Below are 27,822 nucleotides of genomic sequence, written 5' to 3'. Positions count from 1 at the left end.
AAGGAGCCGACAGCATCATGTTGGTCCAAGCCCACCCCTACTTCACCCATCCAGTACCACCACAACACCAGCCCGTAAAGTGCAGACCATCACACAAACCAACCTCCATTCCATTGATTCCATCTCCACCTCACGCTGCCTCGGCAAGGCCAGCAGCATCATCAAGGACGATTCGCACCCTGGCCACTCCCTCTTCTCCCCTCTCCCATCAGGCAAAAGGTGTAGAAGTGTGAAAACACTCACCTCCAGATTCAGGGACAGTTTCTTCCCAGCTGTTATCAGGCAACTGAATCATCCTACCAGCAACTGAGCTACTATCCACCTCATTAGAGACCCTCGGACTACCTTTGAATGGACTACTGAACTTTATCTTGCAGTAAATGTTATTCACGGTAATCCCTTTATCATGTGTCTGTACACTGTGAACGGCTCGATTGTAATCACACATTGTCTTTCCACAGACCGGTTTGGACTTTGCAGAGTCTTGAAAGTTGCAAGATGGTACCGGAACATGGCAAATATATGCATGGTGTTCCAGAAAGAAGACGTTTTAGAGTCATTCAACAGTTTACAGTTCAGTTTATTGTCACGTGTACCGAGTTACAGTGAAATACCTTTGTTGCGTGCTAACCAGTCAGTGGAAAGACAATACATGATTACAATCGAACCATTTACAGTACACAGATACATGAGAAGGGAATAACGTTTAGCGCAAGGTAAAGCCAGCAAATTCCGATCAAGGCTACTCCGAGGGTCACCAGTCTGAAGGAGGATTCCGACCCAAAACGCCACCTGCTCCTTCTCTCCCGAGATGCTGCCTGACCCGCTGAGTTACTCCAGTATTTTGTGTCTACCTATCATCAAACATCCTGAGGTTTTCCCTCCATTGGAATTCCCACCTGGATCCTTCTATAATCAGCAGGGCAGACCCCCTCCAGAATTGGCAGTGGGTGGTATCTAATCAGGTTAACAAAAAAAACATTGTTTTTCCAGCATTGACTCAGAGGTTTTGGTAGTTTCACGGCTCAGCAGTTAATTATGCCATTTATCTTATGTACAGCCATTAAGCGATGTGGGCAATGATGGATGGGGGGGATTGCAGTCAGCGTGAAGGTGGCGTGCTGTGTGAATTCCACTGTACGCACATAACAAGTACACGCTGGGAATCATGTGCCAGACTGAATAGATGATTTCGAGCGGCACGGTGGCGCAGCGGTAGAGTTGCTGCCTCACAGCACCAGAGAACCGGGTTCCATCCTGACTATGGGTGCTTGTCTGTACAGAGTTTGAACGTGCTCCCCGTGACCTGCGTGGGTTTTCTCTAGGTGCTCCGGGTTCCTGCCACACTCCAAAAGTACAGTTTCGTATGTTAATTGGCTGTGGTAAAATTGTCCCGGGTGTGTGTGTGTGTGATAGTGTGTAGGATACAGGGAGATCGATGGTCAGCGTGGATTCATTGGGCCGAAGGAACTGTTTCCGTACGGTGTCTCAAAAATCTAATGTCTAAAACCTCCAGATTTCAATGATTATTTATTATTATCACGATAATAGACAATTGGTGCAGGAGTAGGCCATTCGGCCCTTCGAGCCAGCACCGCCATTCAATGTGATCATGGCTGATCATCTCCAATCAGTACCCCGTTCCTGCCTTCTCCCCATATCCCCTGACTCCGCTATCTTTAAGAGCCCTATCTAGCGCTCTCTTGAAAGTATCCAGAGAACCGGCCTCCACCGCCCTCTGAGGCAGTGAATTCCACAGACTCACAACTCTCTGTGTGAAAAAGTGTTTCCTTATCTCCGTTCTAAATGTGGCCCCTGGTTCTGGACTCCCCCAACATCGGGAACATGTTTCCTGCCTCTAGCGTGACCAAACCCTTTATAATCTTATATGTTTCAATAAGATAACCTCTCATCCTTCTAAACTCCAGAGTGTACAAGTCCAGCTGCTCCATTTTGTCAACATATGACAGTCCCGCCATCCCGGGAATTAACCTTGAAAATCTACGCTGCACTCCCTCAATAGCAAGAATGTCCTTCCTCAAATTAGGGGACCAGAACTGCACACAATACTCCAACTGTGGTCTCACTAGGGCCCTGTACAACTGCAGAAGGACCTCTGTGCTCCTATGCTCAACTCCTCCTGTTATGAAGGCCAGCATGCCATTCGCTTTCTTCACTGCCTGCTGTACCTGCATGCTTACTTTCATTGACTTTCATCGATTTTACTTTCTTGTTTCATTGACTTTTATCGAGTAGTGATCCGCAGTGAAGAGTTCTGTTTTGCACGCTATCGACTAAAATCAGGCAGCACGGTACATCTGGTAGAACTGATGCCTCACAGCGCTGGAGACCCGAGTTCAATCCTGACCGCGGTTGCTATCCGTGTGAAATATACATGTTCTCCCTGTGACAGTATGGCTCCTGTTTCCTCATCCTAAAGATGTGCAGGTTTGTTGTTTAGTTTAGTTTAGTTTTGCGATACAGCACGAAAACAGGTCCTTCGGCCCAATGGCCGCACTGATCGGCGATCCCCGCACACTAACACGACCCTACACACACCAGGGACACTTTACATTTCTACCAAGCCAATTGACCTACTAACCTGTACGTCTTTGGAGTGTGGGAGGAAACCGAAGGTCTCGGGGAAAACCCACGCAGGTCACGGGGAGAAAGTACAAACTCCGTACAGAAAACACCCATGGCCAGTATTGAACCTGGGTCTCTGGTGCTGTAAGCACTGTAAGGCAGCAACTCTACCGCTGCGCCACAGTGCCGCCCTAGGTTTGTAAATTGCCCCTGTTGTCTAAGACGGAATCAAATTTAAGTTCAGAGCCAAATTCAGCTGCACAGTCATAAGTGTACAGGGAGCATAGTAGGGTCAGAGAATACATACTAGCAGGACATTGGTGTTCAGATGGCACAATGGGCTAAGTGTTCGGCTGGCAACCGGAAGGTAGCTGGTTCGAATCCCGCTTGGAGTGCATACTGTCGTTGTGTCCTTGGGCAAGACACTTCACCCACCTTTGCCTGTGTGTGTCCTTGGGCAAGACACTTCACCCACCTTTGCCTGTGTGTGTGGATGTAATTATGTGAAGCACTTTGGGGTCAATGCAAGTTGACTAAAAATGTGCTATATAAATAAAGAAATTTAATTTAATTTAATTTGAGAATCATGATGTGGGAAGTATAGTCATGTATCCTCACTGGGTGTGTGCATCAATAGAAGTACTGTATATACGTAAGCAATGCTGAATTCCCTCAATCTCTTGTGGAATTAGAGATATCAGCTCCTTGGCTGTCGTTTCAATGTAGTCAGGCCACAGCTAACAAGGGCCTGTCTCCCTTATCATCATTATTTTTTCACAAATCTTACATTCATTTGTTCTATATCTCTCCACATCACAGTCTTTTTCTCTTGTATCCATTTCCCCTGACTCTCAGCCTGAAGAAGAGTCAGGGGAAAGGGACTCGACTCGAAACATCAACGATTCCTTCTCTCCGGAGATGCTGCCTCACCCGCTGAGTTCAAGATTCAAGATTCAAGAGAGTTTATTGTCATGTGTCCCTGATAGGACAATGAAATTCTTGCTTTGCTTCAGCACAAATGAACATAGTAGGCATTGGCTACAAAGCAGGTCAGTGTGTCCATATACCATTATATAAATGGTACTCCAAGCTTTTTGTGTCCATCTTCGGTTTAAACCAGCATCTGCAGTCCCTTCCTACACACTTCAGTGTGGTTGTTCCATGACAGATTGTTGATAATATTAATAATAATAGTATAAACTTTATTACGGACTCGAGGTCCAGACAAGGGGCAACATTACATAAAAATGTATTGCATATTAAAAAATATCATAAAATACATATAAAATCTTAGTATATCACATAAAAGCATCATAAATTATATTAAAAAAACACACAATACATGAATTAAAATTCCAGATTAAAAGAATGATCAATGTCCTATAACGAGACAATGATACCAGTGTCTCCACAGCTGGGATTCGTAGCGTGTAGTGCTAACCCTTATGTTTGACAAGGCAACAATAATTAAATTTTTAGAGTCATTTATCCTGCAAATGAATTTATACATATGATTTCTTAGGATAGCTTCTAAAGTACTGACTCCTGCAGCCACAAACATATTACTGGCACTACTCCATCTAGGGATATTCCAGCATCTGCAGTTCCCTTTTGAACACTAGGTTTCCTTAGCAGTGTTTTCATGGCATCATTATATGCCACCTTTAGTCTCTGCAAACTTGTCTTTCCATAATTCGACCACAGGTGCGCAGTGTAGAGTGGTGTGCAGTATGCTCTAAATAGCGACATCTTCACCACACCTGCACACGCACCAAACTTACGCAAGAGAATATTCGTCTGTACATACAGCATGCGTCATTACCTATAAATATCCTCATCATCTGTCATTTGTTCTGTAATAAAATGCAATCCTCTTTGGTTCTGCAGATCATAACAGCACTCTTACTAGCATTATATTTAATATCATGTTCCACACCATACACAGAACATATAGTAAGTAGCTGCTGGAGACCAGCGCTAGATGGACTAAAGACCACAAGATCATCTGCATACATAATGTTGATGCCGAGGAACATGAAGCTCCCAACCATTTCCGCTTCGGCACCTGATTGTGTGCCCTAGTGCACCTCTTTCAGCCTCAAAAGCAGAATTTGGGCATGGAAACAAGGAACTGCAGATGACAATAGACAATAGACAATAGGTGCAGGAGGAGGCCATTCGACCCTTCGAGCCAGCACCACCATTCAATGTGATCATGGCTGATCATCCCCAATCAGTACCCCGTTCCTGCCTTCTCCCCATATCCCCTGACTCCGCTATCTTTAAGAGCCCTATCTAGCTCTCTCTTGAAAGTATCCGGAGAACCGGCCTCCACCGCCCTCTGAGGCAGAGAATTCCACACTCACAACTCTGTGTGAAAAAGTGTTTCCTCATCTCCATTCTAAATGGCTTACCCCTTATTCTTAAACTGTGGCCCCTGGTTCTGGACTTTCCCAACATCGGGAACATGTTTCCTGCATCAAACATGTCTAAACCCTTAATAATCTTATATGTTTCAATAAGATTTCCTCTCATCCTTCTAAATTCCAGAGTATACAAGCCCAGCCGCTCCAATCTCTCAGCATATGACAGTCCCGTCATCCCATGAATTAACCTTGTAAACCTACGCTGCACTCCCTCAATAGCAAGAATGTCCTTCCTCAAGTTCCTACTCTCCAGAGATGCTGCCTGACCCGCTGAGTTTCTCCAAGCTTTTTGTGTCCGTCTTCAGTTTAAACCAACATCTGCAGTCCATTGCTACACACTTCAATGTGGTTGTTCCACGATAGATCGTTGATAATATTGATGCCGAGGAACTTGAAGCTCCCAACCATTTCCGCTGCGGCACCTGATTGTGTGCCAAAGAGAACTGCTTTCAGCCTCAGAAGCAGATTATGGGCGTGGAAACAAGGAACTGCAGATGCTTGTTTTAGAGTCATTGAATCATAGAGTAATACAGTGTGAAAACAGGCCCTTCAGCCCAAATTGCCCACCTACACTAGTCCCACCTGCCCATGTTGGGTCCATATCCCTCTAAACCAGTCCTATCCGTGTACTTTTCTAACTGTTGGGATAGTCCCTGCCTCAACAAGCTCATCTGGCAGCTTGTTCCATACACCCACCATCCTTTTGTGTGAAAAATGTACTCCTCAGATTCCTATTAAATCTTTTCCCATTGAACCTATGTCCTCTGGTCCTTGATTCCCCTACTCTGGGCAAGAGACTCTGTGCATCTACCTAATCTATTCCTCTCGTGATTTTATACACCTCTATAAGATCACCTAGCAAAGACACGAAGTGCTGGAGTAACTCGGTGGGTCATGCCACATCCCTGGAGAACATGGATAGATAGTTATCAAGCAACTGAACCATCCAACAGGCGGCAGGAGCGTTACCCGGTGTTCCGTATTTCCCCGACACCGTGCCGAGGCCAGCCCGCTAGTACCTGAAGCAGCGGGCTGGACGCATAGCCACTCGAGAGGCATCCGGCAGGTGTTCCCGATGTCGGACGGGACGTCTCTCCACCCGCACGGGGGGAGAGAGAGCCGCCTGAGCCGCTGGAGCGGCTCACGGAGCAGGTGCCTGCGAGACGCGCTGCTTGAGGGGCGCTCTCGCTACTACAAGGCACAAAAGCTCCAGAAGAACCTGTCCCCCGCTCGACTCCAGCGGAGGAGCGTTCCATTGCAGGGGGGGCAGCAACAGGCGGTAGGAACAATTACCGGTCGCACCGCTATCCCCATCACCGCGCCGAGCCCAGTCCCGCTAGTGCCTGAACTGCGGGCTGGATGTCTAGCCATCCGAACAGGCATCCGGCCGGTGGCGTCCGATTCGTCGGACGGGGACATGTCTCCACCTAAATGGAGGAGAGACAGCCGCCTGAGCTGCATCCAACAGCAATTGGAGCAGCTCCAGTGAGATGCGCAGAAAGAGCGCTCTCGCGGAGGGAGGTCAGGCACCCCCTCCACAGTGCCTCATGCACTGCCCTCTGCTCCCTCATTACTGGAGGCTAGCATTGGTGACCAGGGCTGGGCTGGTCTGGAACAGGGGCAGGCGGACGAATTCGGGAGTATGCCAGGGGTGCAGGAACATGAAGAGCTGTTGGGTGTGATGGACCGCTTTGTAGCAACCCCACGGGCTGGAGCACCGCTGGAACCAAGAATGGCGGCCAGCATCAACCATTACTGGAAAAGGTGCTCGCTGAGGTGCTGAAACAACACAGCACCAGAAAACGGTGAGGCCCTCAAAGTAAAAAATGTCAACAGCCAAATCTGGGGGCATGTGGGTCACACATCCAGACCCAAGAACTCAAGCTACAGCGGATCCTAAGGCTCCTGACGTCAGCCATCACAGCCTTTGCTCGTTCCGTGGAGACCACGGAGATGGATACCTGCCAGCAGGATGTGCTGGCATTAATGTGTACCACACAATTTGAGATCAACAATCTCTGGAGGGAAACATAAGACCTGCCCTCAATCCCAAATTTGCTGGCTTGTGTAAAGCCCCAGCTGCGGAGACGGACGCGCTGCTATTTGGGAAAGATTTCAATAAAAAACTGAAGGAGATGCAGGATGCATCAAAAACCTTTGGCCTAATGAGGGCAGGCCCCGGGACGAGCAAACCAAGACCTCCGATACCCAAGCGGCAGCACCCCACGGCATCCACCAGTCGACGTCTGCAATATGGGACTGGTGAACGTTTGGGGTCCGCACATTATCCCCAAAGATCTTTCAGATCAGGGCCCGCAGCGGACCCTCTGGAAAATGCGCCTCCCCCCAACATCGCCAGCACGTCAGAACAAAATCTTCAGGAAAGTGAAGAAACAGAATCGCCAATAACCATGGAGGTAGGTGGGTCTGGTCCCTACCAGCATATAGAGAATAAGGGTGCTTTATTAACAGGGGGGAGATTACACTTGTTTAAAGAAGCATGGGGTATGGTCACGAGTGACAAGTATATACTCAACAACATTACAGGATATAAAATACAATTCATGTCAGAAAAAACGCCGCCAGTTCAACAATGGCCCCAAAGGGTATTTCTCCCTCCGTCAAAGAGAAACGTGAGGGACAAGCTGAACTGGTGAGACTTATCACAAAGGGGGTCATCGAAAAGACCAAACATGAACCTTTGGAATTTGTATCGAATATATTCACTAAAACCAAAAAAGATGGTGTCTGTCGCATCATCATTGACTTAACATCACTAAACAAATTTGTTAAGTATATACATTTCAAAATGGAGACATATGTTACTGCCAAACAACTGAATTCCAAAGGACACTTCATGGCAAGCATTTATCTTAAAGATGCTTACTATCTAGTACCCATATACAAGGATCATCGCAGATACCTAAAATTTATCTGGATGGTACAAAGCATTGCCCTATGGGCGAACTTCAGCCCAAGATTATTCACCAAAATATTGAACCCAGCCATGGCAATACTAAGAAAACAAAAACATATTGTCATGGCATATCTGGAGGATATTCTGATAGTAGGGAAAACGATGGAATTGGCTGTGGCAGCAGTATCAGCTACCAAACAGCTCCTCGAAACTCTGGGGTTCGTCCTACATCCAGATAAATTTAAGTTGAAGCCATCCACTATCATGGACTACCTGGGCTTCACAATTAACTCAGTCCATATGACTGTTACCTTGCCAAAGGCAAAAATGGTTGAATTAGCACAATCATGCAACAAATTAATGGTCAACGAGCGACCAACTATTCGACAAGTAGCAAGAGTAATTGGGGAAATGGTAGCAGCATTTCCGGCTACACAATTCGGACCTTTGCACTATCAAAAAAAAAAAAAAATTTACAGAGAGCAAAGGTACGGGCAATAAAATGACATACAGGTCACTATGATCGTGTCATGAACTTACCCACTGAAGCAATATCAGAGCTACAGTGGTGGGCAGAAAACGTTTGGCATAGTTTCAGCCCTATCTTTATCACTAACCCTACTTTAGTTATTCAAACAGATGCCAGTGCTCTAGGCTGGGGAGCGACTAACTCCATATCCAGCACAAGTGGTAGATGGACTAAACTAGAGTCATCATTACTACTTACACTGGGCATTAACTATCTAGAGATGTTGGGCGCCTTTTATGGTTTAAAAGCATATGTATCTAATATGCAGCACTTGCATGTTCGGTTACAAATTGATAAATACTACGGTGATGGCTTATATTAACCATATGGGTGGCATAAAATCATTATCATGCGACAAATTGGTCAACATGATTTGGCAATGGTATGTCGAAAGACATATTTGGCTATCAGCTACTTACCTACCAGGTAAGCTAAACACCCATGCCATGAGAAAATTAAACGCCTGGGTTGCAAGTTTGAACAGACCTTACCTGGAACTGGGATTGTCCAAACAAACCATCACCACCATGTCGGCATCCCTTCGAACATCCACCAAGAGGCAGTACTTAACCACCATCAAAAAAGGGAGAAGTACTGCCAGGAAACATGGACAACATACGCAACAGCTATAGCCACCAACATACTGGAGTTCCTGGCCATCTACACCACGATGTAGGGATCAGCTACAGTGCCATCAACACAGCGCAGAGTGCTCTTACTGCTTATCTCAAACCAGCGGCAGGACAACAGGCGATGGGATCCCATCCACTGGTGGTAAAACTGATGAAGGGCATTTACAATATCAAGCCCTAAGCCCAGGTATACCCATATTTGGGATATCAGTGTGGTCCTGACATATCTCAGGGAATGGCCACCAGCCAGATCCCCCGGCCTCGAGCAAGCTACACTAAAGACGCTCATGTTGATGGCACTTGTATCCGCTCAGAGGGTCCAGTCACTACACCTATTGCGACTGGACAACATGATCACAGCTCCAGACCAGATCTGTCGTTATCCAGCGACTGGTCAAACAGAGCAGACCAGGAACACCTAATCCAGTCGTGGCTTACCCACCAGAACCACGGTTATGTGCCATGACCCACCTACTATCCTACATAGACACAACCAGAATATTCGAGGGAGATGAAAAGCCTTGTGGGTCAGTCACAAAAACCTTATGGTGGGGTACGAGCCAAACCATTGCGAGATGGCTCAAGCAGGTGCTAGAAACTGCTGGGATAAACACTAACATGTACAAATTTTATTCCACCAGGGCAGCATCCATGTCGACGGCTAAAGAATGGACATGCCTATAGACCACATCCTGGCTACAGCAGGATGGTGGGAAGGGAAAAGACCGTTCAGAAATTTTATAATAAGCCGTTGGCAAAACCTGGTTTATTTGCAGTAAAGATTTACGAACTGCAAATATTTAATTTAAGCCCAGGGGAGCAACTAATTCTTTGTTGTTATTGTTTAAAAAATACCATTGTGTTTTTCTACAAATAGACTCATTGGTTGATTACGATAACACTTCCTCCCTCAAGAACTTCGGCAGTGAGTGAAATGAAACTGTTACACGGTTTGAAATCACAGAGCTTTGAAATCTTCACGTAGTCACTCACGTGACTCCGAAGTAAAATAGTAAGATTAAACGAGAACTTACCAGTTTGAAGTTTGATCTGTATTTTATGAGGAGTTACTTTACCTCATTGGAGACCCTCGGACTATCTTTAATCGGACTTTACTGGACTTTATCTTGTACTAAACATTATTCACTTTATCCTGCATCTGTACACTGTGGACAGCTTGATTATAATAATGTATATTCTTTCTGCTGACTGGATAGCATGCAACAAAAAAAGCGTTTTGCTGTACCTCATTAAATGTGACAATATTAATAAATAAAACTAAATTAAACTAAGCGAGGTAACATTTCGGGCCGATACCCTTCTTCAGGCAGAAGGATCTGAATGAATGAATGAATGAATGAATGAATGAATGAATGAACGATACTTTATTGTCATATGTTCTTCTCCGTTGATTGTCACCTTGTCGTGGTGGAGAAGCTTGTGTGGTCCTGAGATCCTGAGAGCGATGCCGTTTGGAGCTATGCTCCTGGTAGGGCCACCCATGGCGGTAAGGTCGAGGGGGAGGACTCTGACAAAGAGCAATCCAACCAAGACCTCAATGGTGGACAGGCAGAGGACGATGGCTGACTTTAGTGGAGCGTCACAACGGCTGGGAAGGCGGATGAAGGCTGCGGCAGAAAAGGGTCTCCGGTCGTCGTGGACTCCATGCCTCTGGATCCTGACCCAGATCTGTCAAGAATGGATTATCTTTGGAATAATGGAAAGTAGCCCTGAACTAAACGTATTTCAAAAGAATTTATTTAATTATGGTCTAATAACGGGAAAAAAGCTTATACTTAAATTCTGGAAAAACGCTCCTATACCAACAATAAATATGTGGATTCAAAATATGTTCGAAACATTACACCTGGAAGATATGAGACTCCTCCTTGCAGGCAAATTAGACCACTTCCAAAAGACGTGGACTGCATTTATTGACTTACTACAAGTATAAGGTGCAACAGTAATTTAAAAAATAAATGGTGCCAGGATCTGGTAACGGGGGATGAAAAATATGAAGTTGGTATATCCCTTTTTGCATGGTTTTTCATAATAGAGCAATTGTTTCTCTTTCTTTCTTTCTTTTCTAGGGTCTATTTCTTAACTTTCTTCCCTAACTCTTTCTCTAATGGGCTTTTTAATTTCAACACTTTCTCACACTATCACGACTCTCTCACTTTCTTTATTTCTATCTTTCTTAAAGCTCAAAAAACGAAGGGGTACAACAAATGTAACAAGATATATGTGGCCTGTACTACTGTAATTTATTGTACTTCTAATAAATAAAATAAATAAAATAAAAACAAATAAAAAATCTTTCAAGTACCGTGTGGTGGCTGTCTGTGCACCAGTCTCCCCACGTTAAACAAAGTCACGAACAGGCGTCCTCCATAAGAGGATAGTCATACTCGTTTCGAATGACCACTCATGATGATGTCACATGTTACAGAATCAAGGTATATGGGGAGAAAGCAGGAACGGGGTACTGATTGTGGATGATCAGCCATGATCATATTGAATGGCTGGCTCGAAGGGCCAAATGGCCTACTCCTGCACCTATTTTCTATGTTTCTATGATAAGTCACAGTGATATCGCTTGTTTTGCGAAGCCACGGTATGCAAAGAGGCGCCACCTAAAGGGCACCACAAAGTTACAAAGTATTTCATCTGGAGAAAGATCCCGACTCGAAACTTCATCTATCCATGTTCTCCAAAGTTGCTGCCTGACCTACTGTGTTACTCCAGCACTCTGTAAAACGTCACTTATCCATGTTCTCCAGAGATGCTGCCGGGCCCACCCGCTCAGTTACTCCAGCACTCTGTGTCTAACCTTTGGTGTCCCTTCTGGGGATCTTACCTCTGTCACCAACTTTCCATAAAAAAAACACAGAAAAGCTTCCCAATTAGCTTTATTTTCGCACTCGCTGCTTCTTGGAAAAAGGGAACAAGTGATATTTGAGGCGCTTTGTGCTTTTCATTCAGCCAAGGAGTAGCCGGTAATTAATGAAGAATCGTTACGAGCCAATCTTAAATGTCAGCTTTTGGTGCAGGAATTGGCTGGAGTTATGATTATTCTGCTCTCTGCATTATCCACGATAAGCGTGCGGAATATGATTTAAAATGAAGTCTTATTTGATTTTAATAGAGGCAAATGCAAGTGCAAAGAGTACTTTACCATTTCAAATTAGTCCCTTCAAGTTCCCTCGACAGATCCATCAGTATTGAGCTTCACAATTCAACACCAGTGGAGATAAATTAACTATCTTTTCTAATTCACTGCCTGCTTCTGAGCAGAAGAAAAGGTCACGGTGATATTTTAGTTCTGCAAAGAAGGCACTATTTTGTTAAATACTCAAGTACAGCAGGTTTACAGCTTTAGTACATTTGCCACTTAGAAGTTTATTATTTCTGTAATAATTTTGCATGTGTATTGCAATAAAACCAGTTTAATGGGGACAGGCCGTAGAAGATAAATTGCGAGCACCTGTTCGATTTCTCTGCGGGAAGGAACTGCAGATGCTAGTTTACACCGAATGTAGACACAAAATGCTGGAGTAACTCAGCGGGACGGGCAGCATCTCTGGAGAGAATGGAATGGGTGACGTTTCGGATCGAGATGCTTCTTCAGACTGGTACATAGTTAGCTGAGGGGAAGTGACAAGGAGGCACACAATCAGCAATATTTAATCAGGAGGGCAGTGAAAATAGTCTGAGAACTAGGATGGGGGAGGGACAGAGAGAGAGGGAAAGCAAGGGTTACTTGAAGTTAGAGAAATTAATATTCATACCGCTGGGTTGTAAGCGAAATATGAGGTGTTGTTCCTCCAATTTGTGCTGGGTCTCACTCTGATAGTGGAGGAGGTCCAGGACAGAAAGGAGGGGCAGTTAAAGTGTTTAGCAACTGGGAAATCAGGTAGGCCCAGGCAGACTGAGCAGCGAAACGATCGGCAAGCTTGCGCTTAGTCACACCGATATATAGGAGCCTATATATATATATATATATATATATATATGTATAATATTTCCCTGCTGAATATGCAATACTAATCACTTTAACGAGATTGATTGATAATTTATTATCTCATGGGGTAAAGGCATCTCTCGCAAGGACATCTATGTCCATCCCTTTCCATTGTTGAACTGAGGCACATTGTCCCACATTGGTGTTTCTGGAGTCACAGTTCAGAAGATCAGAAGGTCAGAAGACAAAGGAGTAGAATTAGGCTATTCGGCCCATAGAGTCTACTATGGAATCTACTTTAGACTGTAGGCATTAGAGATACAGTGCAGAAACAGGCTCTTCCATCCACCAAATCCATGCCGACCGGCACTATGGTGTTGGGGCAGGCAGTGTAAGCCACAGCTCATACTCTGACAAAATGTTTGGTTCTGGGATGGTTAAATGTTCATATCTTTACAAATTCATGTTCATATGTGATAGGAGCAGAATTAGACATTTGGTTCATTAAGTCTACTCCGCAATTCAATCATGGCTGATCTATCTCTCCTCTTAATCCCATTCTCCTGCCATCTCCCCATAACCCCTGATACCCGTACTAATCAAGAATCCATCTGTCTCTGCATTAAAAATATCCATTGACTTGGCCTCCACATCCTTCTGTGGCAATGAATTCCCCAGACTCGCCACCCTCTGACTAAAGGAATTTCTCCTCATCTCCTTCCTAAAGGAACGTCCTTTATTTTTAAGGCAATGACCTCTGATCCTAGTGGAAACATCCTCTCCTTTCAACTTGCTAAAGAAATGACCTTGCCAACGATGACAGCCTTTGCAAGAGATATAATTAGATAGCAAAATAAATATTAGAAACATACATAGTAACATAGAAAATAGGTGCAGGAGGAGGCCATTCGGCCCTTCAAGCCAGCACCGCCATTCATTGTGATCATGGCTGATCATCCCCTATCAATAACCCGTGCCTGCCTTCTCCCCATATCCCTTGATTCCACTAGCCCCTAGAGCTCTATCTAACTCTCTCTCAAATCCATCCAGTGACTTGGCCTCCAATGCCCTCCAGTGGCAGGGAATCCCATAAATTCACAACTCTCTGGGTGAAAACGTTTTTACTCAACGGGTCTTAAATGACCTCCCTTTTATTCTAAGACTGTGGCCCCTGGTTCTGGACTCCCCCATCATTGGGAACATTTTTCCTGCATCTAGCTTGTCCAGTCCTTTTATAATTGTGTATGTTTCTATAAGAAACCCCCTCATCCTTCTAAACCCTAGTGAATACAAACCTAGTCTTTTCAATACAAGCCTAGTCTTTTCAATTCTCCATTTTTCTTTTCAGTGGTCTGGCTTACAAAGTTGAGCTATAACCACTTTGGTAAATTTGTTGTCATGGCAACAGGAAGCCCACACTGTTCCTGAGTACCATTGAGACTGAGGATGGAAGGATGCCTAATCTAAAACCTGAATTTGGCTCTGGCTTTGAATGAGGCTGCTGGAAGCTCAACTTCTCTGAAAGGCTTTGTGTTGCTTAATGTAATGCCAAGAGCTTTCAGATCTCGACTTTGGCCTGACGTTTGTTGCATTCTCTGCACTCTTTATCTTTCCCTTTGCTCTAACAATTGTACTCGGGTAAAAAAAGACACAAACTGGTATCTGAAGTTCCTTGTGTCTCTATTGCACTTGAGTTTTGCTTGATTGTACTTTAGGAGTCAAGAGTGTTTTATTGCCATATGTCACAGACAGAACAATGAAATTCTTGTGTAGGAAGGAACTGTAGATGGTGGTTTAAACCGAAGATAGAGACAAAATGCTGGAGTAACTCAGCGGGACAGGCAGCATCTCTGGAGAGAAGGAATGGGTGACGATTCGGGTCATTTCCGACTCAACCCGAAATGTCACCCTATTAGATCTGTGAACTATCTCCATTTCCTGAAGGTTTCCTTTTGAGTTAGACTCACAGGTCAGGTCGGGGGGAGTCCCCCCCCCCCGCCACAGGTACCATGTACTCCCGTGCTACCTGCTCCATGGTCGGATAGTCAGCGACTAAACCGTCTGCCCCATCTGGTTTGCCCGGTGAGGAGGGGGTTGTGGACCCCCAGCAGGACCAAAAACAAGACCTGTCAAAGGGAGGATGAGCTCCTAGGGAGCCAACAGCCATCCACACTTCAGTAGAAGTTGCGATCACTGTCGTACACAGCATTGTGTGGAACGATGATAAAGCACACACACACACCAAAATCCTGTACTTCCAGCGGTGGAGGTCCGCTGGAACTGGAGGACAGAGATGTGTGGTGCGTCCGTCACCGTTCCCGTCGGAAACCAACACCACTGCGTTGCTAATGTTTTCAACGATGATGGATGAATAGACTTACATTCACTCAGTATTTAAAGTGCATACTGACGAGAGCAGTCTGCTGCTTTGTGGCAACCTTTGCTGCATTGACCTCCACTGATTTGGCATTATAGTTCTGACCCTCTTGTCCTCGTTGCTTCCTGCTCCAATAAGCTTCATTGTTAAAAAATGAGTTTATTAACATTCCATTATTGCGTTCAGTCTTCAGCTCATTCCATTAAACATGAAACAAATTTCTTCCCCAATTTATCAAATCCACGCAGACACTCTCTATCGAAATTAGAACATAGAAAAGTACAGCATTAGCACAGGCCCTTTCACCCAAAATGTCCATGCTGAATGTGACTTGAACCTTTGTCGGCACTCTGTGCTTTTATATGCTTTGTCAACGGCGTGCAAAACAAAGAATTTCACCGCGACACAGTGTAAGGCTTGGATAGCGTGGATGTGGAGAGGATGTTTCCACTAGCGGGAGAATCTAGGACCAGAGGTTCTTTAGGAGGAGATGAGGAGGAGTTTCGTTAGTCAGAGGGTGGGGAATCTGTGGGAATTCTTTGCCACAGAAGGCTGTGGAGGCCAAGACAATCGATAATTTTAAGGCAGAGACCGTTAGATTCTTGATTAGTACGGGTGGAAAAGGCAGGAGATTGAGGTTAGGAGGGAGAGACAGATCAGCCATGATTGAATGGCAGAGTAGACTTGATGGGCCGAATGGCCGAAGTCTATTATCACATGACCTTTTGATGTACATGTGATAATAAAGTATCATTCATTTATTCATGTCACAAAAAAATCAATTTCCTCTGCCTGTACATGATTCATATCCCTGCATTCCGTACATATACATGTGTCTATCTAAAAGCCGCTTAATTGCCACTGTCCTAATTTCCCCCCACCACGACCCCTAGCAGCTTGTTCCAAGTATCTACCACCCTCTGTGTTTAAAAACTTGCACTGTGCCTCTCCTTTAAACTATGCCCTTCTCACCTTAAAGTTATGCCCTATAACCATATAACAATTACAGCACGGAAACAGGCCATCTCGACCCTTCTAGTCCGTGCCGAACACATAATCTCCCCTAGTCCCGTCTACCTGCGCTCCGACCATAACCCTCCATTCCTTTCCCATCCATATAACTATCCAATTTATTTTTAAATGATAAAAACGAACCTGCCTCCACCACCTTCACTGGAAGCTCATTCCACACAGCTACCACTCTCTGAGTAAAGAGGTTCCCCCTCATGTTACCCCTAAACTTCAGTCCCTTAATTCTCAAGTCTATAGACTTTGATAATTCCACCCGGAGAAAAATGTTCTGACTCTCTACTCTATCGATGCCTCTCATAAAGTCATAAACTTCCATCAGGTCTCTGCTCAGCCTCCGACTTTCCAGAGAGGCCAAACCCCACTCTGGGCATGAGACTCTATGCATCTACCCGATTTATTCCTCTCATGATTTGATACACCTCTGTAAGATCAAAGAGTCATAGAAACATCTAGCGTGGAAACAGGTCCTTCAGCCCAACATGCCCACATCAACCAACATGCCCCAATCTACGCTAGTCCTGCCTGCCTGCATTTGGTCCATATCCCTCCAAACTTGTCCTATCCATGTACCTGTCTAAATCTTTCTTAAACTTTGCAATAGTGCCTGCCTCAACTGCATCCTCTGGCAGCTTGTTCCATACACCCACCGCCCTTTTGTGTGAAAAAGTTACCCCTCAGATTCCTATTAAATCTTTAACCCTTCACCTTAAGCCTATGTCTTCTGGTTCTCGATTCCCTTACACTGGGCCAGAGACTTTGTGCATGTACCCGATTTATTCCTCACAATTTATGTACACCTCCATAAGATCACCCCTCATCATCCTGCGCTCCAAGGAATAGAGTCCTGGCCTGCTCAACCTCTCCCTATAGCTCAGACACTCAAGTCGTGGCAACATCCTGGTAAACCTTCTTTGCCTTTCCATCTTGCACAATTAAATGGACAGCAGTGTAGGAAGAAACTACAGATGCTGGTCTACTCCGAAGATAAACACAAAATGCTGGAGTAACTCAGCGGGACAGGCAGCATCTCTGGATAGAAGGAATGGGTGATGTTTCGGGTTGAGTCTGAAGAAGGGTCTCGACCTGGCACGTCACCCATTCTAATCTATCCAGAGATGCTGCCTGTCCCGCTGTTACTCCAGCATTTTGTGTCTATCTTAAATGAACAGCAGGCCAGATTTGACATAAACGCTCAGTGTATGCTCGACACGCTGGCCATTGTAGTTCCAGCAAAATGCCTGGATAGCTGAGGAACAAAACACATGGGCTTTCTGTGTCTAACATCTGTGAGAGTGCCTTGGAAACTGCATCTTATTAAAGCTCTGTCAGAAATCATTCTGAGATATGAAGGTAATGCACTGAGCCTACAGATGTTGAAAGCAGATTTTCTCCTCTCTCAAGAGATCTACAAAACTCAATTTGTAACCTCAATATTTCTGTTTCACAATAGAAGATGACTTGCAATTTATGCTCGGAGAGTGTAATGGAAATAAAGTCCTTGTATTACCATACTTTGATATGTTTTGATTGGACTACATTCTCCTAGGCATCTGCTCTAAATTTAGAATTGTATTTTTTCCATGCACTGCACATTTTTTGTCATTGTGCAGGTGTGGGAATATTAAAAAGATGGCACTTTTCAAATGGTTGTGGTAATTACCCTTCCCCTGCAGAACTTATTTCAATACAATAGCAGGAAGGCAAAAGTCAAGCAAATCCTTTGCCAATGTTTCAAACTGGCAGCTAAACCTGCAACAAGAGTCAACTTCCTCATATTTTAGAAACATAGAAACATAGAAAATAGGTGCTGGAGGAGGCCATTCGGCCCTTCGAGCCAGCACCGCCAATCATTGTGATCATGGCTGATCGTCCCCAATCAATAACCCGTGCCTGCCTTCTCCCCATATCCCTCGATTCCACTAGCCCCTAGAGCTCTATCTAACTCTCTCTTAAATCCATCCAGTGATTTGGCCTCCACTGCCCACTGTGGCAGGGAATTCTATAAATTCACAACTCTCTGGGTGAAAAAGTTTTTTCTCACCTCAGTCTTAAATGGCTTCCCCTTTATTCTAAGACGTGGCCCCTGGTTCTGGACTTGCCCAACATTGGGAACATTTTTCCTGCATCTAGCTTGTCCAGTCCTTTTATAATTTTATATTTTTCTATAAGATACCCCCTCATCCTTCTAAACTCCAGTGAATACAAGCCTAGTCTTTTCAATCTTTCCTCATATGACAGTCCCGCTATCCCAGGGATCAATCTCGTGACCCTACGCTGCACTGCCTCAATCATAAGGATGTCCTTCCTCAAAGTAGGAGACCAAACCTGGACACAATACTCCAGATGTGGTCTTACCAGAGCCCTATACAACTGCTTGCTCGAAGGGCCGAATGGCCTCCTCCTGCACCTATTTTCTATGTTTCTATGTTTCTATGTAACTGAACCATCCCAGAGAGCAGTCCCAAACTACTATCTACCTCATTGGTGACCCTTGGACTGTCTTTGATTGGACTTTGCTGGCTTTACCTTGCACATTCCCTTATCATGTATCTGTACACTGTCAATGGGTCGATTGTAATCATGTATTGTCTTTCCACTGGCTGGTAAGCATGCAACAAAAGCTTTTCACTGTACCTCGTATGTTGCAAAACATACTTGGCGAATAAAGTATGACTATGATTATGATTATGAGACACGTGAAAATAAACTAAACTAAACTAAACTGAAATACGCACTGCTAAAGAGGGTAGACTTCGATGTCTTGAAACTGTATATTTAATCTGCTGTAAAACCATACAAAATGCTGGCGGGGAAATGAACAGGCAATGCTTTGAGTCGAGACCCTCCTTCAGACTGATGGAGTGGGGGGGGGGGGGGGGGGAGATGGCTGATCGAGAGAGGGGAGGGAAAATTAATGGTGGTGGATTCAGGTGAGGAAGGTTTGATCAGCTTATGGATCAGGCGTAGGGAGATAGGTGGAGATAATGCCCAAGGCTGGAGATGTGGAGGAATGGGTGTAGATTGTGGAATCTGGTCAGGAAAGAAGATGGGGAGTGAACGAGAGTACCCGATTGAGAGCCGCTCTTTGCTGAATAACAACAGCTTCAGTCTTGGAAGGCGGACACAAGATGCTGGAGTAACTCAGCGGGACAGGCAGCATCTCAGGAGAGAAGGAATGGGTGACGTTTCGGGTCGAGACCCTTCTTCAGACTGAATAAGGGTCTCGACCCTAAACGTCACCCATTCCTTCTCTCCAGAGATGTTGCCTGTACGGCTGAGTTACTCCAGCATTTTGTTATCTACCTTTGATTTAAACCAGCATCTGCAGTTCTTTCCTACACGCTTCAGTCTTGGATCTACATGTAGAATCATAGTCATATATATATATTATTTTTTTTTGCATGCTATCCATTTATTGAAAGGAGTATACATGATTACAATCAAGCCATCCACTGTTTAGAGATACAGGACAAAGGGAATAATGTTTACTGCAAGTAAAAGTCCAGAAAGGTCCGATTAATGATAGTCCGAGGGTCTCCAATGAGGTAGATGAGAGGTCAGGACTGCTCTGTTGGCTGTGATTGGGATGGTTTATTTGCCTGATAACAGCTGGGGAGAAACTGGGAGCAGCGGGAGTGACCAGGGTGAAACTCGTCCTTGATGATGCTGCTGGCCTTGCCGAGGCAGCGTGAGGTGTAGATGGACTCAATGGAAGGGAGGTTGGTTTGTGTGATGGTCTGGGCTGCGTCCACAATTTGCTGCAATTTCTTGCGGCCTTGGATGGAGCTGTTCCCAATCCGTGCTGTGATGCATCCCGATAAAATGCTTTCTGCGGCGCATCTGTAGAAGTTGGTGAGAGTTGGTCGGGGAACATGCCGAACTTCCTCAGCCTTCTGAGGAAGTAGAGGCGTTGATGTGCTTAGTTATGAGGCACTAAGAGCTCTTTAAGAGTTAGATAGGGCTGTTAAAGATAGCGGAGTCAGGGGATATGCCGAGAAGGCAGGAACGGGGAACTGAATGTAGATGATCAGCCATGATCACAGTGGATTGCGGTGCTGGCTCGAAGGGCCGAATGTCCTACTACTGCACCTATTGTCTATTGTCTATTGTCTATTGTCTATTAAGTAGCTCTCAAAGGCTGAATAAATATTGAAGGCGTAATGGCTTTTGAACTGACACTTCAACATCCAAATGCAATGTGGCACCAAGTCAATAACTGTGGGATGTAGAACTGATTAGTAATTTGCTAATGAAGGGGTGGAGAACATAGAACAAGTGCCATCATAATTATCCATTTACTCTTTGTCATTATTTCGCTGTTGCCCGACAGCAACAGCAGCACTCACAGTTCCTGTACATCTAAACCACTCATGGGGCAATCAGTTGGAAAAGGCGGATTTGATCATGGGTGGGAAGTCCCCTCTGCCAAACCACTCCGCAAAGGTTAGAAACATAGAAACATAGAAAATAGGTGCAGGAGTAGGCCATTCGGCCCTTCGAGCCTGCACCGCCATTCAATATGATCATGGCTGATCATCCAACTCAGTATCCCGTACCTGCCTTCTCTCCATACCCCCTGATCCCTTTAGCCACAAGGGCCACATCTAACTCCCTCTTAAATATAGCCAATGAACTGGCCTCAACTACCTTCTGTGGCAGAGAGTTCCAGAGATTCGCCACTCTCTGTGTGAAAAATGTTTTTCTCATCTCGGTCCTAAAGGATTTCCCCTCTATCCTTAAGCTGTGACCCCTTGTCCTGGACTTCCCCAACATCGGGAACAATCTTCCTGCATCTAGCCTGTCCAACCCCTTAAGAATTTTGTAAGTTGCAACTGTATATCTACGCACTAAGCCATGAAGTTATACAACAGTCATTGCCAGAGGACATTGAGGGAAACTAGAGAGGAAATTGCAGCAGCCCTGGTTGAGATTTATGAGTCGTCCTTAAATACAGGAGAGGTGCCGGCAGACTGGAGGGTGGCAAATATTGTGCATCTATTCAAGAAGGACTGCAGGTAAAAGGCTGGGAACTATAGGCCGGTGAGCTTAACATCTGTAGTTGGACAGTTACTGAGGGATAGGATATTCAGGCATTGAGATGGACAAGAGCTGATTAGGGATAGTCAACATAGTGGGAGGTCATGTCTCACAAATCTGATTGAGTTTTCTTGAATACATGATCAAAAAGGTTGATGAGGGCAGAGCTGTAGATGTTGTGCACATGGATTTCAGTAAGGCATTCGGCAAGGTTCTGCATGGTCGGCTGCTCAGGAAGGTTAGATTGCATGGGATTAATGGAGAGATAGCTGAATGGATAGCAAATTAGCTCCATGGAAGGAAGCGGAGGGTGATGGTGGAGGTTGCTTCTTGGGCCTGTCCCACTTAGGCGATTTTTCAGTGGACTGTCTGCAACTGTCTAGTTGCCTGACAAACCGGGAACTGGAACGGCGACTGTCAGAGTGGAACACACACACACGCACACACACACACACACACACACACACACACACACACACACACACACACACACACACACACACACACACACACACACACACACACACACACACACACACACACACACACACACACACACACACACACACATCGCAAAGTTGGGGGCCAGGGCAAGCTGGGGGAGCACTGTGTGAAATTCACACGGTACAAAGCCAAGGTGATACAGACACACACCACGATGAACAGGTAGGTTGGCGCTGTAATTAAGATGGCTAGCACAGTGTGCGGTAAGTCCTTTAAAAGAGGGGAGAAGGAGAAGGGGGGAGGTTCAAAGGTTTCTTTATTTGTCACATACACCTAGGTGTAGTGAAATTCTGTTGCCAATGCAGCACATAAAAAAATAATACAAACATGACAATAATAAAGATCTTTAACATAAAAAACATCCCCCCACAATGGTTTCCATTATGAGGGAAGGCACTAAGTCCAGTCCCATCCCCATGTCCACCCATAGTCGGGTCTATTGGCACCACTATCTCCCCATCTCCCCAGGCCCGCAACCTTGGCGTGATCTTTGATTCCACCCTCTCCCTTGAGCCACACATCCGCCATGTCATTAAAACCTCCTTCTTTCATCTCCGCAACATCGCCAAACTCAGACCCTCTCTCACACCTCCCGCTGCTGAAAGACTCATCCATGCCTTCATCTCCTCCCGACTGGACTACTGCAACTCACTTCTCCTTGGCATCAGCTCCACCTACATCAACCGACTCCAACTGGTCCAGAACGCAGCCGCCCGACTCATCACCCACACCAAATCCTGGCATCACATCACTCCAGTCCTCAAACAACTTCACTGGCTTCCCATCTCCCACCGGCTCACCTACAAAATCCTGATCCTCACCTACAAAGCCCTCCACCATCTGGCCCCCCCATATCTCACTGACCTCCTCTCCCCCTACCAACCCTCACGGTCCCTCAGATCCACATCAGCCGGTCTCCTCTCCATCCACAAGTCCAACCTCCGCAGTTTTGGGAACAGAGCCTTCTCCAGGGCAGCTCCCAGGCTCTGGAACTCCCTCCCCCAACTGATCCGCAATTCCATGTCCCTCACCATCTTCCAGTCCCGCCTCAAGACCCATCTCTTCACCTCTGCCTATCCTTAGCCCCACGTCCCCCTCCCTTTTCATCTGTGCATTAATTGCCTCATATTGTGTTTTGAATTGTATTCTGTCTTTACTTTGTGTACTAGTCATGTCTCTACTATTTATTTCATTCCCCTTACATGTTTTTCCTTTACCTGCTAAATTTTTGTAAGGTGTCCTTGAGACTCTTGAAAGGCGCCCATAAATAAAATTTATTATTATTATTATTATTGAGGCCTCCGCAGTCGCCGTTATGGAGGCCCGATGTTGCAAGCCGTTCACGCCGGGTGATGGTGTAAAACTACCTACGACTACCTTGACTACCCATAACTACATGGCGACCCCACTACAACTGCTCCTACGACTACAGGATTATTGATTTTCTCCATGGCGACCATACTGAGGCTGCGACTAGTTCCAAGAATGTGGGAACTCCTCGCGAGCATGAAATTGACTCACCAGAGACCACCAGCGAACATGTGACGACCATGTGGCGATCATGAGGCGAGCGCAGAGTCTCCTGCACTCGACTAAAAAGTCGCCTAAGTGGGACAGGCCCATCAGGGTTTGGTGCTGGGCCCGTTACTGTTTGTCATCTACATCAATGATTTAGATAAGAACATACACGGCAAGATTAGCAAGTTTACTGATGATACAAAAGTGGGCAGTTTCGCAGATAGTGACGATTGTGAAAAATTGCAGCAGGTTCTTGATCAATTGGCCAGTTGGGCTGAGGAATAGTTGATGGTATTTAATCCAGAGAAAAGTGCATTTTGAGAAGTCTAACATGGGCAGGACCTACACAGTGAATGGTAGGGCTCTGGGTAGTGTTGTAGAGCAGAAGGATCTAGGAGTGCAAGGAGTGCATGGTTCTTTAAAGGTGGAGTCGCAAGTAGATAGGGTGGTCAAAAAGGCTTTTGGCATATTGGGCATCAGCAGCCAGAGTAATAAGTTGGCAGGCCATGTTGCAGTTGTATCATATGTTGGTGAGGCCGCATTTAGAGTATTTTGTTTTGTTCTGGGCATCACGTTATACGAAAGATATTGTCAAGCTGGAATGGGTGCAATGAAGATTTACGAGGATGTTGCAGGGTGTAAGCTATAGAGAGAGGTTGAGTAGGCTGGGTCTCTATTCCATGGAGTGCAGGAGGATGAGGGGTGATCTTATAGAGGTGTATAAAATCACAAGAGGAATAAATCAGGGAGATGCCCAGGAGGGGTATCGAGGACCAGAGGACATAGTTTTAACATGCAAAGGAAAATATTTAATAGGAGTCGGAGGGGTAACTATTTCACATAAAGGGTGGTGGGTGTATGGAACAAGCTGCCAGAGGAGGTAGTTGAGGCTAGGAATATCCCAACATTTAAGAAACAGGATCAAGATCCTGCTGCAATTTTAGACATGGATAGGACAGGTTTAGAGGGATAAGGACCAAGCACGGGCAGGTGGGCCTACTGTAGCTAGGACAAATTGGCTGGTGTGGGCAAGTTGGGCTGATGGGCCTGTTTCTATGCTGTAGGACTCTATGACTCTATGCTGTGATATACCAAAGATAGACTCAAAGTTCTGGGGTAACTCAGCGGGTCAGGCAGCATCTCTGAAGAAGGGTCCCGATCCGAAGTGTTATTCATCCTTTTCCCCCAGAGATGCTGCCTGACCCGTTGAGTTACTCCAGCACGGTGTCTATCTTTGGTTTAAACCAGCATCTGCAGCTCCTTCCTACAGATGGATGAAAGTTAGTCTAAGTATAATTTTGGGCAGAGACTAGGGGGATGGGTGTGGGGGAAGGAGAGAATATAAGGGTTACTCGAAATTAGAGAAGTTATTGTTCATACCGTTGGGGTGTAAGCTGCCCACGCCAAATATCAGGTGTTGTTCCACCAATTTACACTCTGACAGTAGAGGAGGCCCAGGACAGAAAGGTCAGTGTGGGAATGGGAAGGGGAGTTAAAGTGTTTAGCAACCGGGGAGATTCCATAGGCCAAGGCAGAATAAGTATTTCCGAGGGAACCATTTCAGAAGGTGTTAGACTATATTTTTTGACTGAATAAGGACAATGGATATCCTTTCCAAAGGACGTTACTGTCCTCTTGTGAGAAGTTGGTTAAAACTGATGTTTACTGATTACCAGTTACAATTACTTCCAGTGCTACAGGTTCGTCACTGATTTTTCAGAAAATGGTGGTCTGGCACCTCCTTTACTCGAGAGAAGATTAGGAGAACAATGGTACAGAGCGACATGAGAGATCCTTCTATCAAACCGTACAACTACTCCCCCTTCTGTCATGGGGTCGACTGACTCCCAACCTCCCCCCCACAACCCCCCCTCCCCTCACTCCCCCCCTACTCACACAACCCCCCTCTCCTCCACCCCCCACAACCCCCCCTCCCCCACACCCCCCCTCCCCTCACTCCCCCCCTACCCCCACAACCCCCCTCTGCCCCCATCCCCCACAACCCCCTTCTCCGCCCCCACCCCCACCCCACCACGCCCCCTCCCCCACAACCCGTATCCTCTGCCCCATCCCCCCACAACCACCCTCACCCCACCACACCCCCATCCCCCCACAAAACCCCGCCCACACACCCCTTTCCGCCCCCCCCCATCCCCCCACAACCCCCCATCCCCCACCACCCCCCCCTCCCCCACAACCCCTCTCCGCCCCCACAACCCTCTCTCCGCCCCACCCATAACCCCCCTCCTCCCCCCACAACCCCCTCCCCCCACAACCCCCCATCCCCCCACATACCCTCCTCTGCCCCATCCTCCCCACAACCACACCTCCCCCCACAACCATCCGCCCCCCACCACCCCCCATCCCCCACAACCCGCCTCTGCCCCATCCCCTCCCCCACAACCTCCCTCCCCACACAACCCTCCTCCCCCCCCCACCAACCCCCCATCCCCCACAAAACCCCCTCCCACACAACCCCTCTCCGCCCCCCCATCCCCCCACAACCACCCTCCCCCCCACACCCCCCTCCCCCCACAACCACCCTCCCCCCACCAACCCCCCATCCCCCACCAACCCACCTCCCCCCCACAACCACCCTCCCCCCACACCACCCCCTCCCTCCACCAACCCCCCATCCCCCCACCACCCCCCTCCCCACAACCCCTCTCCGCCCCCCCATCCCCTCACAACCCCTCTCCGCCCCCCCTCCATCCCCCCACAACCCCTCTCCGCCCCCCCATCCCCCCACAACCCCTCTCCGCCCCCCCCCCCATCCCCCCACAACCCCTCCCCCCCTCCATCCCCCCACAACCCTCCCCAATCTTTGCACATCCCCAATCCTTTCCACTCGTCACTTTAATTTCATGTTTCATGTATGCTGTGTTTTGTGACTGTGGGCCGATCAATATCCCTACTGAGTTACCTAAAGTTCTATCGTATCGTATTGTATTCGGAAACCTCCTTCACGGAAGTCCCCCGAAATTGTCGCATTGGGACTTCTGCGCTGATCGGTGCATCGAACACTACAGTGCTTTCTAGGATGCAGCTCCAGGAGTTTGTCAGAGTCATTGCAGGCATGCAGAATGTCCTCAGTCTCCTCAGGCAGTAGAGGCATTGATATCGCAATTGTTACAAGGGGAGTGGTAGAGTTGCTATCTTACAGCGCCAGAGAACCGGGCGCGATCCTGTCTACGGGTGGTGTCTGTAAGGAGTTTGTACGTTCTCCCCGTGACCTGCATGGGTTTTCTCCAGGTGCTCCGGTTTCCTCCTGCACTCCAAAGACGTACAGGTTTGTAGGTTAATTGGCTTGTTATAAATGTAAAAATTGCTCCTGGTGCGTGTAGGATGGTGTTGTGGACGGGGATCGCTGGTCGGTGCAGACCCAGGGGGCCGAAGGGCCTGCTTCTCTAAACAGCTACAGAACTTGATAGTTGAAGGGATATTTCATTGAAAACTACTGGATATTGAAAGATCGAGATAGAATGGACATGGAGAGGATGTTTCCACTGGTGGGAGAGTCTAGGACCAGAGGCCACTTTAGAAAGGAGATAAGGAGGAATATCTTTATTCAGTTGGGGCGTGAATCTGTGGAATGAATTGCCACACACAGCTGCGGAGGCCAAGTCAACGGATATTTTTAAAGTGGATTGAAAGGTTCTTGATTAGTACGGGTGTCGAAGTTTGCAGGGTGAACAGCAGGAGAATGGGCTTGAGAGGGAAAACTTGATCAGGCTCAATCGAATGGCGGGGTAACAACTCAATGGGCCAAATGACCCATACTGCAGTTGTACAGGGTCTTGGTGAGACCACACCTGGAGTATTGCGTACAGTTTTGGTCTCCAAATCTGAGGAAGGACATTATTGCCATAGAGGGAGTGCAGAGAAGGTTCACCAGACTGATTCCTGGGATGTCAGGACTGTCTTATGAAGAAAGACTGGATAGACTTGGTTTATACTCTCTAGAATTTAGGAGATTGAGAGGGGATCTTATAGAAACTTATAAAATTCTTAAGGGGTTGGACAGGCTAGATGCAGGAAGATTGCTCCCGATGTTGGGGAAGTCCAGGACAAGGGGTCACGGCTTAAGGATAAGGGGAAAATCCTTTAAACCCGAGATGAGAAGAACTTTTTTCACACAGAGAGTGGTGAATCTCTGGAACTATCTGCCACAGAGGGTAGTCGAGGCCAGTTCATTGGCTATATTTAAGAGGGAGTTAGATGTGGCCCTTGTGGCTAAGGGGATCAGAGGGTATGGAGAGAAGGCAGGTACGGGATACTGAGTTGGATGATCAGCCATGATCAT

This window comes from Amblyraja radiata, chromosome 5, assembly GCF_010909765.2.
Source record: "Amblyraja radiata isolate CabotCenter1 chromosome 5, sAmbRad1.1.pri, whole genome shotgun sequence".
In the NCBI taxonomy this organism is placed as follows: Eukaryota; Metazoa; Chordata; class Chondrichthyes; order Rajiformes; family Rajidae; genus Amblyraja; species Amblyraja radiata.
This window is presented reverse-complemented; position numbering follows the sequence as displayed.